The sequence below is a fragment of the Orcinus orca genome, chromosome 9 (assembly GCF_937001465.1).
Source record: "Orcinus orca chromosome 9, mOrcOrc1.1, whole genome shotgun sequence".
NCBI classification, from domain to species: Eukaryota; Metazoa; Chordata; class Mammalia; order Artiodactyla; family Delphinidae; genus Orcinus; species Orcinus orca.
The window spans coordinates 4,470,663-4,488,372 of NC_064567.1; the positions used below are offsets into that span (position 1 = coordinate 4,470,663).

Sequence of the window (17,710 nt, forward strand, 5' to 3'; positions counted from 1 at the left end):
GTCACGATCTACCAATGAGCCAACACAGAGGAAGATTGGCACCTTCTCAAGAAATAAGCCAAGAACATAGCGCCTCTCTGATCTCGTAAATATCCAGGCTGCTGGCACCTGCCTCAGTCTAGCTGGAGCCTCAGCTGACGGCAGAGCCGAGGTTGAGAAGGAGCCCTGAGGAGCAGGGGGCCCACACCCCAGTCCTGCCTGGACCGAGGGCAGAGCCTCCCAGCTCTGAGGTTCTTGGATGCCTCGTCCTCTACTCTCTGGAGGAAACACTCCCTCGAGCTGGGCAGAGGTCACCTCCTCACGGGGGAGTCTGTCCTGGCGGGGGTGGACGGTGGCCAGAAATATAGGACACCTGGTCGGTGTCACCAGAGTGCAGATCACCAAGGAGCACTTTCTCGTCACAGGTTCACATTGCCCTTTGCCCTTTTCCCAGGTCTCATCACCCCGCAGCTTTCCCCACACATCACTCTGCTGGTGTCTCTTGTAAAATGTCAGAGCTGCCTACTGCTTGAAATTGTGTATCTTGCTTCAAGCAGAAAAAGCACAGGAAGAACCTCCCCTTCGCCCCCTCCTCTCACCCCCCAGTCCCTGTGTGGTTCAGTCTCCATTTCTGGGGGCAGAAGAGGATAAAAAGCAGCGCTGATTCAGGAGACAAGGACCTGGGCTCTACTCACCGCTCTACCTGGAACTCGCCATGTGACCTCAAGCAAGTCAGTTAACCTCTCTGGTTCCCTTATCTACAGAATGAAGTTTGGGGCTATGATTCTTTCTAATCTCCCCTCCAGCTTTTCTGTTCGATAATTTATGGCTTGCAAAACTGCAGAAGGCTTCATCATTTTTGACTGATCTCATTAATACAAGTGAAGGAGGAGAATCTGGCATTTTAAGAAAAGTGGCCAAGAAGCCGGAGCGTCGCTATTCTCTGGTGATGGATCTGGAGATCCCGAAGGGAAAAGCTCCTTATTGCTTAATCCCTCTCTCTCCCACAGGCCAGACATAAAATCCTTCAATCAAATCTAATAAACTCGGCTAAGCTTTGGAATGGGACTAAGAAATAGCTAATGTGTTTTCTATCCAGATTTATTCACACGGTCTCCTTTGTAAATGTGCTCCCAGGTGATGCCGGGAAACGTGATGGAGAAAAGCAAATATGTACCGTGAGGAGTACTGAAGGTGTGGAAGACACTTGAGTGCCTTTCGCAAAGAATACTGTCCTCACCCTTCCAGGGATGAGGGCTGATCTCCTTGTGGATTAAGAGGGAGGATCGAGACAGACCCCACCCTAGGTGCGGGCAGGTAGGGCATCAGAGCTGGCTCCCACAGCCCAACTCTTATTATCCCACAGTCAGTGCCCATGATTTGTTTTCATACTTTGGTGCATTTGCAAAGAGTCTCCCTTGACCTGGAAAATGCATCCAGTTTCTCGGGACACCTATTCCAGTGTATGCAGTGTATGCACTACTACACCTCCCTTGCTGGGAAGCGAGTCCTTTGGTCTGGAAAAATGTTATGCAGTGGGTCAATTACCCTGTAAGCCCTTGGTCGACGGTACTGGCTAAGACCCTGCAGGCAGGAAATAAAAACACATACCCAGAATACGCATCAATTCTAGGAAGACTAATGGTTCCCTTCTCAAGGATGGAAGTGGTCCAGTGCAGTCATTGTTGCTACCCAAAATCTGTGTGGTCTCTTCAAGGGATAGACCCATATTGGGGTTTAGTGTTTGTCTTTGCTGCTAACAGGCTGGACACCAGCAGAGGCAGTAGCTAGATCAGCCTTGGCGAATAGGAATCCACGCTGCCTGGTCTCCATCCCAGCCACCATGGCCACGTTATACATGTGTGCATGACGCCAGCCCTGGCGGCTAGTGACAAAGGCTGGCCGACTTCAGCCAGCCAAGTCTCTCTGTATGGTCAGTTGATAGCGAGTCTTCTGAAGTAGCTTCTCCCTGGTGAGCACTGTCATGTGATAAACGTCTTCACACTTCATGTCCACTACCATGGCTCCATCTACACACCTCTTACTCAGAGCTCCCTGCTACTGACTCTCCACTGTAGCTTTTTCCAGGGCCCTAACTACCCAAGCCATTTGGGTAGAGAAGGATTTTTAATAATCAAGTGGCTAGATGACCTGTCAATGCCAGTCAGCCTCTTTCCCCAGCCACCCCTATTTTGCCCAATGGGCTCGTGAACAAAGCGGCCATGGTGGCGGGGATGGAGATCACGCATGGGCTCAGCAACACGGACTTCCATCCACCAAAGCTGACCTGGCCATGGCCACCTGAGTGCCCAACCTGCCAGCGCAGAGCCCAACACTGAGCTCCCAATATGGTACCATTCCCCAGGGTGATTAGCCAGTTACCTGATGGAAGGTTGAAGTTATTAGACCACTTCCATCATGGAAGAGGCAGCTATTGGTCCTCACTAGAACAGATACTCCACATATAGAGTTACTTTTCCTGCCCAAACTACCCTCTGTAGACTTCCAAAGTGACTTTTCCACCATCATGGCCCTCCACACAGCATTGCTTCTGAACAAGGAGCTCACTTCACAGCAAAAGAAGTGCAGCAACGGGCCCACGCTCACAGACTTCTCTGATCATACATGTTTCCCACCATCCTGAAGCAGCTGGCTTGACAGAATGATGGAACAGCCATTGGAAGACTCAATTATAGCCCCAGCTAGGTGGCAATGCCTTGCAGGGCTGGAGCAAGGTTCTCCAGAAGGCTGTATATGCTCTGAATCACTGTCTATTCTCCCACGGCCTGGATTCATGGGTCCAGGAATCAAGGGGTGGCAATGAAGTAGCGCCATTATCATCCCTAATGACCCACTCGCAACATGTTTACTTCACGTCCCCATGACTTATGCTCTGCTGGCCTAGAGGTCTTGGGTAGAGAGAGAGGAATGCTTCTACCAGGAGACACACAATGATTCCATTGAACTAGAAGCTAAGACTGCCCCCCACACCCAGCAACGTTGGGTTCCTCATGCCTCTGAATCAACAGGCAAAGAAGGGAGTTACTGCGCTGGCTGAAGGGAGTTACTGATCCTGTCTACCAGGGGGTATTGGATTACAGCGCCATAATGGAGGTAAACAAGAGTATGTTGGAATACAGGAGATCCCTTAGGGCGTGTCTTAGTATTTCCATGTCCTGTGATTAAGGTCAATGCAAAACTACAACAGCTCAATCTAGGCAGGATTATGAATGACCCAGACCCTTGAGGAATGAAGGTTTGAGTCACCCCACCAGGTAAAGAGTCATGAGCAGCTGAGGCGCTTGCTGAAAGCAAAGGGAATACAGAATGGGAAGTGGAAGACGGTAGTTATGAATACCAGCTATGACCAGGTGACCAGTTACAGAAATAAGGACGTAATGGTTATGAGTATTTCCTCCTTATTCTGTCATGAATATGTGTGTTAGGCAAATATGTCTGCTCTGTTCCCTCTCTTTTTCCCTTATCTTGTAACATAAGATGTATTGACTTTATAGCACAGTGTTTAAGTGTTGTTATTTTACATCACAGTGTTTAAATTACAGGGTATCAAGAAGAGTAAACATAACTCAAGGGTTTTACCCCCCTCGTCTGTAGTAGGTGTCAGTGCGTTTGGGGGCTGTAATCAGAACAGTTGTATCATGTGAGCAGAATTATGATCAGAATTACTGTCTTTATCTGGAGATTAAGGATGGTTTGAATTATTGTCTTTATCTGGAGATCAAGGATGGTTTGAGGAGATGCGTACGGGTGCCAAGCTGACAAGGGGTGGGCTTGTGATGGTTGATTTTATGTGCCGGCTTGACTGGGTCATGGTGGGGGCCCCAGATATGTGGCTAGACATTATTCTGGGTGTGTCTGTGCCGGCGTTTCTGGATGAGGCTAACATTTGAATCCACACACTGAGCAAAGCAGATTGCTCTCCCTGATGTGATGGGTCTCATTCAATCAGAGGAAGCTCTGAATAGAACCAAAAGGCTGAGCAAGAGGGAGTTTCTCCTGCCCGGCGGCCATCAGGCTGGAACACCATCCTTTTTCCCGACCTTTGGACTCAAACTGAAATACCAGCTCTCCCTGAGTCTTAAGCTTGCGGGCCGTCAGACTGAACCACACCATTAGCTTTCCCAGGGCTCTAGCTTGCTGACTGCAGATTCGGGAACTTAGCTTCCATAATCACATGAGCCAATCCCTTATTCTACGTACATACGTACATACGTACACATATACCGCATCCACGTCCACACACATGCACACACATCCTTTTAGTTTGGTTTCTCTGGAGAACCTTGTATTTCAATTGCGAGTCTTCTATATGAGGGTCAATTTCACCTGTTTTCTACTTCTGAATTCTGCCCTATGGTGAAAACTGTCATAACTAAGCCTGAATGCGCTTGGGGACATCCAGGGTTGATACAAACATTGAGTCCTGCTGCCATCTGCATATCAAGTGAATGAAACGAAGGCTTACAAGCTGCTTGGAAACCTTCTGGTCCTCTTACAGAGCCCCTGGAGACCTAACTTTAACCACAATTAACGTGCTCTCGTGGATGGGGTGTTTTCACGCCTGTGGCTGTCAATCGCCCCTTTGCCAAGGCCTCTGTATTCAGGGAAATGTCAAGTGTGACTACTATAATCCTGGTTTCCTGACATGTTCCCGTGCTTGAAGACTGAGTCCACTCCAAGTTATTAGGGCACCGGAGCCACGTGAACGGCATCCCTAGCCTGTGCTCAACTTTCCCTGTACACTTCCTGCAACCACGTGCCAGAGCAGAGAGGTTAAGTGTTGGGCACGTTCCTTCTCCCAGGGTGACTGCAGGCGGGACGGGAGATTCACGGGCGGCCATGTGGGGCTCTTGCTGCATCGTTTGTCATGAAAATGAGGTATTAGAATTTCAGCGCCTAATGTGCTCCCTGAGTTATAGCAGAGCGTGGGGCTGCTCCTTTGGTATTTCCCATAATATGTAGCTTTGTCAAAGGCTGATGGCAAACGATCAGTTCAAAAGTGCCTTGGAAAAGCACACTCTTCTTTTCAAAACGGTTCACATTGTGGAAAAAATTACCATCAGTCAAAATGGCCCTTGGGATGAAGCTCACATACCTAGAGGAAACCGTTTTAACCCTCAGAAAATACCTACGAAGTGACGCGCTCAGATAAAGGACCTCCATGGAGCCTGTGACAACCGCCTGCTCTGTGGGTCCCTGGCCACAGACACCCCACTAAGCCCTCGTGCTCCCCGAGAGCACCAGGCCTCGCCGTGCAGGCAGAGGAGAAAGCAGTGCTTGAAATTTCCCCAAAGAACATCTGCCTGAAAGCATCTCCCTGCCCACTCAACACTGTGCTCAAATGTTCACCATTAGACTTACTTTTTAAGGACCATGTGGCAATAGATGCATTTAACCAAGTTAAATGTCTGTCTTCCCAGGGAAAGATAATACATTCACAGTTGGTAGGGCTCATTTAGAAGGAAAAACTGGTGCTAATTGTCGAGAGCTCTAGGGAAGAAGATTTTAATTCTACTAGCATCCAACATGGAAAGGGCTCCTGACAGAGGTCTCGACCATGGGACATATTCAAATATTCAGATAACAGCCAGATGGTCCTCTACCTACACTGGATAGGAAGCTGGAGCAGGTGGGCACCAGGTTCCTTCGGACACAGATGTCCTGTAATTTTATCATTAACTCAGAATAGGGAGAACAAGGGGATTCTCCTCTTCTCTGGAAAGATATTAAGAATGTTACTAGATTACCGGGCAGGGAAATCTAGGTTCTGGTCCTGATGCCGTACGTGTCCTTGGGTGATGCATGTCATTTCTCTAGAGTTTCTCATCTGTTAATATTAAGTAGAGGGAGCCTTTCCATTTCCCAAGTGTCTTATTCTGATATTCCACAATTCTCGGAGCCTGGGTGAGTCATATGGGATCCTTCCAATCACTTTAGAGAGGCAAAATAATAATAAGATGCCAGAGCGGCAAAGAGGGATCAAATCTATAACCAATTCTAACTGGTTGGTAGTGGTTGCTTAAAATACTACATCAAAGAAGGATCTGAGGCCAAGTCCAAAGAGAAGTGGGAGGTATTTCCGTAAACAATTGAATATTGCTGCCGAAAGGTCTGGAGTGTGAAAATGTTGACAATAAGCTCCACATTTGCCAGCCCTGCAGGAAACCCTTAAAAATTCAACGTTTCCAGTTTTAACCGTCACAGGGGATTGATGACCCAAGAGACATCAAAGAAAATACAGGGGTTGAGATGGGTTGAGAAGCCGAGTGAGGTCACTGGTCACAGGCAGGAAGGTCGCCAAGACCTCAGGGTCTGGAAGCACAGCCCCAAACTCAGCACGTGGGGATCCGGCTTCTTTCTCACCGTATGGCGGTATTGTTCTCTGCCTATCGTGTCTGAAGGTATTCTTCAAACGCTTCCATTACATTTTGTTCCATTTTAGGGGGGAAATGACAAATTGACTTTGAAGACTTGACAAGGCTCCTGGAAAAAAGATCGCTCACGACTGTTAAGGGATTTTTCTATAGAGCCTTTGCTCTGGTGCAGGAATGTTTAAAACATGAACTGAAATAAGATTTATTAAAGTGCTTTCTCTGGTACAAAGCTGCACAACTGTAATGCATCATTAATATTATTTATAATAATTGGTCCTTCATGTCTTCAAAAATGACATCTATACACATTTTGGGGAATTCCGTGGCTGTCCAGTGGTTAGGACTCAGCGCTTTCACTGCCGGGGGTGCCTGTTCAATCCCTGGTCAGGAAACTAAGATCCCGCAACCCTCACGGTGCCCCCCAAAAAAAAAAAAAACCACACACACACATTGTGGACAATGAAACTTCAATCAAACAATCCACCCTGACATGAAGACGATTGATGAGAATTAATGTCTAAAGGAACAGGTAAAAACTGGGTGAAATGAAAGAAGAATCAGTCTCTGGGGGATGTACCACACCCTCCCAGTTACCCTTTATCACATTTTTCTAACTCATCTTTTTCTAAATTTCTAAAACAATGCAAGGATTGAGAATAAAGAAATAGGCTTGATAAAGCGATGACTACAGGTGTTAAATTGTCTCTAGGCTCTCAGGTGGCAGCCACTGTTGACCAGAGCAGCTCTCGATGAAACTTGCCAATGAAAACTCAATCGATAAAACCCCCGAGGCAGCAGGAAGAGTGGTTGGCGGAGGATCTGGAGTTTGAGCCCACAGTCGGAAAATCAGCTTTGGCAAACAGGGTCACTATTTTCCCAAAGAAGTGTCAGAGTTTCAATTTCTTCATTTGGGCTGATTTAAGTCACTCCTGGCCCGAACATGAAAGGCAGAAAATTATTAACTCAACAGCTGCCTCTAAGTTTGTATTAGTCAGGTGTCTCCAGAGAAACAGAACCAGTAGGAGATCTCTCCACCCGTTAGCCAGCTGGAGGGAGAGGTTTCGAGTAGCTGGCACGTGTGACTCTGAGGAGTCTGAAATCTGTAGGGCTGGAAACCCAGGCAGGAGTTGAGGCTGCAGTCTTGAGGCAGAATTCCTTCTTCTCAGGGAAACCTCAGGTTTTGCTCTGTTGTGAACTGAATGTTTGGATCCCCGTGAATTCATATGTTGAAGTCCTAACCCTCGAGGTAACAGTATTTGGAGATGAAGCCTTTGGGAGGTGATTAGGATTAGCTGAGGTCATGAGGATGAGGCCCTCATGATGGGATTAGTGTCCTCAGAGGAGACGTCGAAGGGCCTGCTCTGTCTGCCACATGAGGGCACAGTAAGAAGCAGCCGTCTGCCAGCAGGAAGGGGGATGCTCCCTGGGTGTATGTGGAGAAGGGGAAGAAGGTCGTCTGGCTGGCAGGAGGGAAGGACTGTCACAAGGAGACACACACATAGAGTTGGAAGGGAAAGCGTTTGACGCACGAAGGATCTCAGATGCAAGGCTGAGCAGACTGTGCTGGACAGCTCAGGAGGCGAAAGGGAGACCAGAGGCAAATGGAAGAAAGGCATGTAAGAAATAGGAAAACGTGACAAAAGGGAAAGGGGAACTCATATTACCCGAATGCCTATGAGGCACTGGGCGTTGTGCTGGGCACAGGTTTTCTTGTTCAATCCTCACTACAACACTGCAAGGCAGACAGAACTTTCCTCCTCCTTTACAAGCAAAGAAAAGGAGACTGAAGGCCACACACCTTAAAGAGGCAGACCCTGCTTCCACACCAGGCCTGTCTTACACAAGCCTCTGCTCTCCCACCCTCTCCTTTCCACCCACTGTTGCTCCTAAAAGGACAGAGTTGTAATATGTGTAGAAACTGTGAGCGACTCTCTGGGAGACGGAGGACAGCCATTGATATTCACCTGGCGTCAATCTAGTCATTTTCAGCAAAACAAGAAGAGGAGAAGGAACAAAGGCAGACAAGGACTCAGCTCCCCCCGGGAGACTTTCATCCTGTGCTCAAAGACAGAACAAAATGAAATGCACCTTTTCCTCCCTGAAAATATCCAAGGCTAGTTATGCAGGACCAGTTCCTAGCCAAGCACCAAGGACAGTGAAATCATCGTCTCCACGCCTCCATGTTCCTTCCTTCTTTCCTCCTTCTGTGGTGCTTTCCTGAAGCTCCCCTTACCCTCCCAATGGGAAAGGGATTCCCAAGAGCCAAAGGAATTCCCATCACTACCTGCTCATCGTGATTAATGGTTGGATTCTAAGGCCATATTTCCTTAGTTCAAATCCCTGCTCTGCTACTTCTAACTTTGTGACCCCGAACACATAAGCCTCCTTATATTTCGTTTCCCGAAGTAAAAACTGGAAATGATAATAGTACCAGCCTCGCAGGTTGTTGTGAGCATTGAATGAATGAAGCATACATTAGAAGAGGGGCAGCAGGTATGGAATGTGCTTGCTGTTATTACAGAATGTGCAGCGAGGTGGCTGATTGAGGGGTTGAGGAGAGAGAAAGCACAGCTAATGACTTCCTGTGGGTCCTCCAAACAAAACCACTGTTTGCCATGATCCTTTCTGCTCACTTTCTGCTAATTTTTTGAATGAGGCTGACAGAAGTCAGCCCAGAGTGCTGTACCACAAAGGATACAGATCTAAAGCCAGGATATTGCCATCGAATTTTAGGTTATTTTATAGATGAGGAAACTGGGGTCCAGTAAGGTGAGGGACTTGTCCGAGGTCACATGCAGCTAGTTGTTACCGAGTCCAAGCGCCCACTGCTGGTCACATGACAGGCCAGTAAGTCAAGAGACAAGTTGTTGGGTCAAGAAATAGAGCCTTTATTCAGAAAGCCAGCAGACTGAGAAGATGGTGGATTCATGTCCCGAAGAGCCATCTTACCCAAGTTAGAATAGCGGCTTCCTTTATGGTAGAATCCTTTGTTCTTGCAGCTGCCCATGTCCATCAGGTCATGAAGTTCTCGTAAACCTCTGAGAAGATAAATGTTATTCTCCTTTCTGCAACTTTGTATCTCTACAGGAATGGAAAAGTGTTACACCTTTCAAGGTCAGAGCCTTGGCTATGGGCTCTCCTGTATATTTCAGACTATAGGCAACGTTCTTAACTTGTAGCAAAAGCCGTAGAATACAGAGGTTAAAGTAAAAGAAACAGATCCAATTCTGAGTCAGATTTGTTCTTCCCTTTTGTCTTCCCTGTTACACAGTGGCTTCTCAGCAAGCAGGCTGCTGGCTTAGAATCCACATCCAAGCTTCTCCCAGTCCCTTCCCACGTGCGGCTCGGTCTCTCACGCTAAGTGACAGGTAGACAATGAAGAAAAATGTTGGCTTGAATGTGATTTAGAATCATGAAGAATATGACAGTATAACCAGCTGTTTGCCATCACTTCTGGTGATAGGCTGTTACAGCAAGAGGGTTTCAATTAAACCTGAATGCAAGAAACAGCTCGTTACTGGGCACCTGTCAGGTGTCTTGTTCTTTTGGCTTCAGTCCAGCACCACAAGAGATGGGTACAGACTCACTGTGACCCATGGGAGCTGCGGCCTGGTCTCCCCTAGAAAAGGTGCTATCCCCACCCCGGTGCCAAGGGTGGGTACCAGAATGATGCTTACACCATCACTCTCACATCTATCTAACCCCTTCCCTCAGAACTGGCCAAAGGGATGCCGAAGAAGCCACCTAGTGACACCTTAGAGGAAGCTGACCCCCACCTCCTCCTGTAGATGCTAAGGGGGAAACTGCACAGGTGTCCACACAGCAGCCGAAAATGCTATGACTGCTACCAGCCAGACCCCTTGGCTGTGGCATGGAATAAGTTGCTCTTGACTGGTTGTCCCAAGTGTCAACTATGGACTCAATAAATACTTTAGACTGATAGTTTACTGATCACCATGTGTCCTTGGGCATTTTTTTAAAAATTTGGATAAATATGGGCAAGACAGTTATTCAAATTAGACAATGTTCGGACCCCACGCAATAACTCCTCTGCCTGCAGGTTGAGAATGTTATTTTAGGATGTCCCATAATCTACCTCGAGGTTCCAATAGCCCTGTCGATGCCTGTCATCGGAGTTGGCCGGCTAAATCAGTGGCTAGAATTTCAGGCAGTTGCACTGTGAAATTTTTAAGCATGGAGTTTCTTTTACTATAATATCCAGCATGTGAGAGGGTGTGGAGAAAAGGGAACCCTCCTACACCGTTGGTGGGAATGTAAATTGGTGTAGCCACTATGGAAAACAGTATGGAGCTTCCTTAAAAAACTAAAAATAGAGCTACCATACGATTCTGCAATCCCACTCTTGGGCATATACCCGGAGAAAACTTCAATTCAAAAAGATACATGCACCCCTGTGTTCACAGCAACACTATTTACAATAGTCAAGCCATGGAAGCAACCTAAGTGCCCATCAACAGATGAATGGATAAAGAAGAGGTGGTATACATATACAATGGAATCTTAGCCACGAAAAAGAATGAAATAATGCCATTTCCAGCAACATGGATGGACCTAGAGATTATCATACTAAGTGAAGTAAGTCAGACAAATACCATACGATATTGCTTATATGTGGAATCTAAAAAAATAATACAAATGAACTTATTTACAGAACAGAAATAGATTTAGAGACATAGAAAACAAACTTACGGTTCCCAAAGGGGAAAGGGGGGTGAGGGATAAATTAGGAATTTGGGATTAACATATACACACTACTATATATAAAATAGATAAACAACAGGGACCTAGTGTATAACACAAGGAACTATAGTCAGTAATATCCTATAAGGAAAAAAAGTTTGAAAAAGAATATATATATATATATGTGTATATATATATATATATGAATCACTTTAATCATTTTCTGTACACCTGAAACTAACACAACATTGGAAACCAACTATACTTCAATAACATTAAATGCTACACAAAATTAAAAAAATTAAAAATCCGGCATTAACGGCCAGCATTTACAGTCCCCTCCTCCTTCTGTCCAGGTGATGTGAGGGAACAAGAAAAATAAAAGAAAGAGAACAGGAAATTGCTTTGGGGCTGTACAATCAAGGCGGAGGCAGGCAGGAGGCGGGAGAAAGAGGACAGAGACAGAGCCTAGGCTTCAGGGGAACACTTCCTGTCCCACCCACTGTTAGGGGTCTGGGCAGGGGTCATAGCCTCCATCTCCATTTATCCCTTGACTCACCACCTCTCCAAACGACCTTTCCCCATCCTCCCTTCTCGCATCAACACACGCACACACTCCCTCCCGACTCCAGAAATGCTTGGGTGGCTTACATCAGAGGAGAATTAACCATGGTCACTTCTGAGCTCCTTATAACTTATGCCTAATTACCAAGTCGCATAATAACCACGACGCATGTAGTTAATTACATGTTTGATTAGCTTTGTTGTAAGTCTTATTTGCTATCGACGCTGAACTCTTCTGTGAGTTCAGCCTTCATGGTGTGGAGGACGTGATTACTAGAAGTATAAGGAAGGACTGGAATGTGGGCAGAGTCCCAACCAAGGAGCACCTGTCAGGAAACAATGCGGCCAGATGGAATGTATTGAAAGACCAAGGGGTTAAGAGCAGTGCTAGAGACAGAGAACAGAGACACCTTCAGAAAGCAGGTGGGCACAGAGCAGAGAGGGGGCTGGAGAAAAGGCAGAAGCAGGGTGGAGACTGCACCACACCAAGCATAGGCTAGGGGCAAGTGCAGATGAACTGGGGCTGACATAGCTGGGGCACCTGGTATGCAGGTACATATTTAAGGATCTGAAGATGATATTGGATCCACGGGACAAACTCAGTGCATTTAAAAAGGTTTGGATATGGCGGGTGTACCTTTCAAGGATCAAAACTGGAGAAAATACACGAATGTTGACAGCAGCACTATTCACAACAGGCAAAAGGTAGAAACAACCCAAATGCCCACTGAGTCATGAACGGATAAACAAGATGTGGTCCGTCCATACAAGGAAATACTGTTCAGCCTTAAAAAGGAAGGGGGAAATTCTGACACCTGCTACAACATGGATGAACCTTGAGGACGATACAGCAAGTGAAATAAGCCAGACATAAAAGGGCAAATCCAGTGTGATTCCGCTTGTATGAGGTTCCCGGAAGAGGCACAGTCATGACGAGGAAGTAGAACAGAGGTTACGAGGGCTGCGGGAGAGGGAGTGGGGGGTTATGTTTAACGGGGATAGAATGTCCATTCGGGAAGGTGGAAAAGCTCTGGAGGTGGATGGTGGTGATGGCCGCACAGCAATGTAAATGTATGTAATTCTACTCAAACGTACATTCAGAATTGTACGGTATGTATATTTTACCACAATAAGAAATCTAGAAGAAGGTTGGGATATTGAGGGAGGAGACAACAGGAGGCAAAACCGTTTTAAGGTTGTTCCCTGGGGCACCAGCTTTAAGCAGAGGATGGGCACAGACAAGGACATGGCAGGCTGAGGGGCCCTACACCTGGGGACAGACAAGAAGGGCCGGCAGGCCGGCCACGCCCAGTGGACCACGTGCTCCCTCCTCATCTGCAGGTAAGTTTGGCTTGTTCCCACTGCAGCCCCATCTCTGCAGCTCCCGTCCCAGTTCTAATTACAGCCGCGGTGATGCCAGGATCACAGCGCAGAACACAGGCTAGAATTCAGAGTCGGCCGGTGAACATTCACATGTAGCAAGAAAGGCACCAAACTGGGGGAGGGATGGATTGGGAGTTTGGGATTAGCAGATGCAAACTATTATACAGAAAAGGGATAAACAGCAAGGTCCTACTGTATAGCACAGGGAACTATATTCAATATCCCATGATAAAACATAACTGAAAAGAATATGAAAAAGAATATATATATGTGTAACTGAGTCACTTTGTTGTCCAGCAGAAACTAACATATTTGTAAGTCAACTATACTTCAATAAAATAAATTTAAGTGAGCAGTTGGGGCAAATTCTGGACAAAAGATACAAAGAGACCAAAAAAAAAAACCTAACTTCCAATTTTGAAGAGCCTGGAGCAAAAACTGGGTGTCAGGATCAGAAGCAGGGTACTGCGCCTGCCCCCTGCACGCAACACCACCTAAGGGGTGGGCAAAACACCTAAGCCACCCCTCTGGCTCAACCCTTGGACACACCCTTACCCTCACCCCCTATAAGGAACAAGCTCCCCCACACACACAGGGAGCGAGACAGCGAGGGAACCTGTTGTTTGTTCTCACTCCCTCCTGCAGCAGCAGGGGCCCCAATAAAGAGCCTTGCCTGAAATAATTAATTAATTTAAAAACTTTTAAAAGAAAGACACAAAACTGAACCCAAGAAATAGATGTCTTTGGATATTTATCTAAAGAAATACTCCTTTTAGGTTAGCTGTGACAAAGTGAGAGAGTGGCATGGACATATATACACTACCAAACGTAAAATAGATAGCTAGTGGGAAGCAGCCGCATAGCACAGGGAGATCAGCTCGGTGCTTTGTGACCACCTAGAGGGGTGGGATAGGGAGGGTGGGAGGGAGACGCAAGAGGGAAGAGATATGGGAACATATGTATATGTATAACTGATTCACTTTGTTATAAAGCAGAAACTAACACACCATTGTAAAGCAATTATAGTCCAATAAAGATGTTAAAAAAAAAAAGAAATACTCCTTTTAAAAATGCCTACCATTTGCTATCCTGAGCTGTTTTGGTTTTTAAGATTATATTTTTATAAAAGGAAAAGCATCGCGGATGATTAGCATGACATCCTAGTATCTTCGTGTAGATGGTGTGATTGACACACACGGAAGATGTGTGTCGGGTTGAAGCCTGTAGGTCAGGGCCGGATGGAGGCTGAACCTCCTCGAGGGACCACAGAGCCACCCTGTCACCGAGGTCCCTGCTGCCCAGGCCTGCTTAGCGCTGCTCCATGTGTCTTTTCCATACGGTGGGCAGCTGCTCTGTGGGTTTAGTTAGCAAGTGGTGGGAGCGATTCATCGTCGCCCGGCACCTCTTAATCACATTTTAATAAAACCATAAATCAGCACCTCACAGCAAGATAAATCCCCAGAAGGCACGGCAGTGCCATAGGAACAGGAGTCAAACCAGATGGCATGGGTGATTCGGGGACACCTGGGTATCAGTAGTGCCCAGCGGGCAAGGCCCTGTGGGGCGTGAGCACCTAGAATCTATGGCAACAGCCAAGCGTAACCCAGGGCCTCTCCCGAGAGCTCAGTCCTAGATCTGGGCTTAGGAGCCAGGTTTAGGGTTATATTCAGCCCATAAGCACCTGCACAGCCATACCTGTTGATAGAATATTGAAATGGTTCCCTACCAGATGCTATGGACTGAGTGTGTGTGTCCCCCCCCAAATCTGTATGTTGAAACTAACCCCTAATGTGATGGTATTTGAAGGTGGGGGCTTTAGGGGTGATTAGGTCATAGGGTGGAGCCCTCAGGAATGGGATTCATGCCCTCATAATGGGTTGGAGAGACCAGAGCACTGTCTCTCCAAGAAGACAGCCGTCTGCCAAACTAGGAAGAGAGCCCTCACCACCAGACACCCAATCTGCCAGCACCTTGATCTTGGACACCCAGCCTCCGGACCGTGAGAAATAGATGTCTACTGTTTAAGCCCCACAGTCTGTGGTACCTGTTATAGCAGCCTGAACGGACTAAGACACCAGATGATAAATGTCCACAGCCCCAAGGTCCCAAATGACCTTCCTGCCGCCCCCCAACCCTGTGACCTCATCTGTGACCTGGTAAACCTCACCACCACCAAACAAGTAAAAGGTTAGCCCTGGCCCAGCAGGGAACCTGCCCTCCTGCTGCGGTGGAGCCCTTTCTGATGGGTGGATGCCCTGCTGCCCTGATAGTTAAATGTTTTTAGTATCACTGCCATCTGTGCTGCTTTAATTTATATCACACAGATGAGAGCAGCCCAGCCTAAAAGGATGCAGAGTGGAGCAGGAAAAGTTAATTCTGACATGTAAGTGTGTTTAGACAAAACTTTTCTTTCCACACCTTAGAAAAGTCAATTTATCAAGTCCAGAAATATATGTTTTGAACAAATGTGCATGGTTTTCTTTATGTTTCTAGAATCAGAATGGCTTCAGGTTGTGACTTTTGTAGAAGAGCTGGGTGATGATTTACTGCTGGTCCCATGACATTTGACATTCCCAAGGTCCTATCTTCTGTCCTCTTGGAGAACTTTAAAGATAAGATACATATATAATTCCAAAAATATATACACTGCCTTAATTTATTAGAGGAGATATAAAAAGAAAACAATTTCTAATACAATGATACATGTTTCATGCTTGGTCACAACTATCCTCAAAAATAATAATAAATTATATTGTCCTGGACGTGCATATAATAAATAAGTTTGGACTGGAGAAAAATAAGATCAGAAGCCATTCTGACAAGTACAGAGAAACCAAAGAGAGAGACAGGACACCAGAATATATTAAAAATAAAATCAGTATATTAAAAATTAAAAAATAATAAATAATCTATGTTTATAAGTAAAATGGAATTAGGTTCTAGGCTCAGAAATTATAAACAAAATTTCCACCTTTTTGAACGAACTTGGAAAGCCATGCTGATCAAGACAGCTCTTCCTCGGACAGTCCTTTCTAGGACACCCAAGAACATCCCTGGATCTCATCCTCTGAATGCTGGTGGTGGTCCCTTCCTGATGACAACCAGAAATGCTCCCCCAAATTCCAAAATAGCCCCATCGTGAATCCCTAATCCAAACCAACACTAGAGAGACGGATACCCCACCCTCTTGGCAACGAGCTTGCATTGAGAGTGCCAGGGCCATCAAAGGGCTTGGGACAGAGGGGAAAGCCAGCCTTTTCTCCCGATGCTGGACATTGGAAGCAAAGGGAAATAAAGAGCCTCAAAGTTGCAGGTTAGATTTTCAGCTTGAAAATCTAATTTCAGCTTTTTTTTTCTAATTTTCAGCTTGAAGGGCGTGCAGCCAGCAGTCAGCTGAGGTCAGCTCGCGCCAGCACCCAAGAGCCCATGGGAGCATCTCTCTCGTCCCCCCATCAGGACACCACATGGGAAGCTGGGAATCAGACCTAGTGTAAGTATTTACACCAGTGATATCAGAACTCTTTTTCTGAGAGCCCTTTTTTTGGTTGTTTTCTTGTTGTTGTTGTTGTTGTTTTGCTTTTTTGACTGTGCTGCACAGCTTGCAGGATCTTAGTTCCCTGACCAGGGATTGAACCCAGGCCCTAGTCAGTGAAAGCTCCAACTCCTAACCACTGGACCTCCAGGGAATTCCCGAGAGCCCGTTGTTAAACATTTACCCACACACCCCTGGGTGCAGGCTTTACTAAAAATGGGTAAGAGAAGAGGAAGAGAATGTTTTGGGAGAAGATGGTGAATTCAGCTTTCGACATCTTGAGTTTGAGAATGACGATGTTTAATGCCTAGTTAGTCTACAATTCATTTAGGAAAATAGCGATTCTAGCTAGAAGATTCTCATTTTCTTCTGTCCTAGAGAATGGAGTGACTGCCTTGGGCCAACACTCGGAACACTGGGTACAGGAGATCCAGACCCTGCTCTACCCTTGGAACTGGAAGGGGTCTCTAGGGGCAGCTGGGTGGGAGGGAAAGAGAGAAGGGTGGGTTGCAGATGCAGCCTATCACATGCCAGTGGGAATGGCTGTCCTCTCCAAGATCCCATTCACCTTTAGGATTCTTCTTTTGTAGTTGGTTTTTTTGTTTATTTTCTTTCAACACTTCCTTTAAATAGGGTTTAGTGCATGCTTATCACATAGTAGGCTCTTAAAGAAGGCTTTTGAATGACCGAATGCCCAGGAATTATGTTATCCAGAGTCCACAGATAAAGAAAGTTAAAGGTTTGGGACTTCCCTGGCGGTCCAGTAGTTAAGACTCTGGGTCGGCAACGCAGGGGGCACGGGTTCGATCCCCAGTTGGGGAACTAAGATCCCACATGCCACGAGATGCGGCCAAAAATAAAAGTTGAAGGTGCACAGAAGCACGTGGTACTCCAGCCCCTGGGCCCTGGCCGGAGCCCAGCAGCAATCCCAGCAGCAAGGCTCACTCTGGATCGATCTGGAAGCCTGCGGACCACGGGACTCAGAGGGGCCCCCGCAAAAGAGCTGCTCCTTAATGAAGCTCCCCAGAGGTGCATATTCATCACTGTCTTTGGGCTGCACTCAGCACTGGGAGAATATTAAGTTAAGAGGAACACATTAAGTGCGGGTGTAAATTAAAAGCCAAATCATTCTATAATCAAAGAGTCATTATTCCAA

General features: G+C 46.5%; 1 protein-coding gene and 1 long non-coding RNA gene across 3 annotated transcripts in view; one reads left to right on the plus strand and one right to left on the minus strand.

Annotated features, from left to right (window-relative positions):
- The window catches only part of LOC101289752 (actin related protein 3B), a 176,149-nt gene that overhangs the window by 6,095 nt on the left and 152,344 nt on the right, over positions 1-17,710 (minus strand). The window contains exon 13 of one of the 2 annotated variants that reach the window (XR_007479400.1): positions 9,083-9,455. The exons of the other annotated variant lie outside the window; for it this stretch is intronic. The gene's annotated coding sequence lies outside the window, so the exon portion shown is untranslated. Of the gene's footprint in view, positions 1-9,082; positions 9,456-17,710 lie in introns of those variants that run through there. 2 annotated transcript variants of the gene reach the window in all.
- LOC125965487 (uncharacterized) lies at positions 11,815-17,127 on the plus strand. The gene is made up of 4 exons (XR_007479404.1): positions 11,815-15,405; positions 15,516-15,600; positions 16,389-16,512; positions 16,933-17,127. It is a non-coding gene; the product is annotated as an uncharacterized LOC125965487 (long non-coding RNA).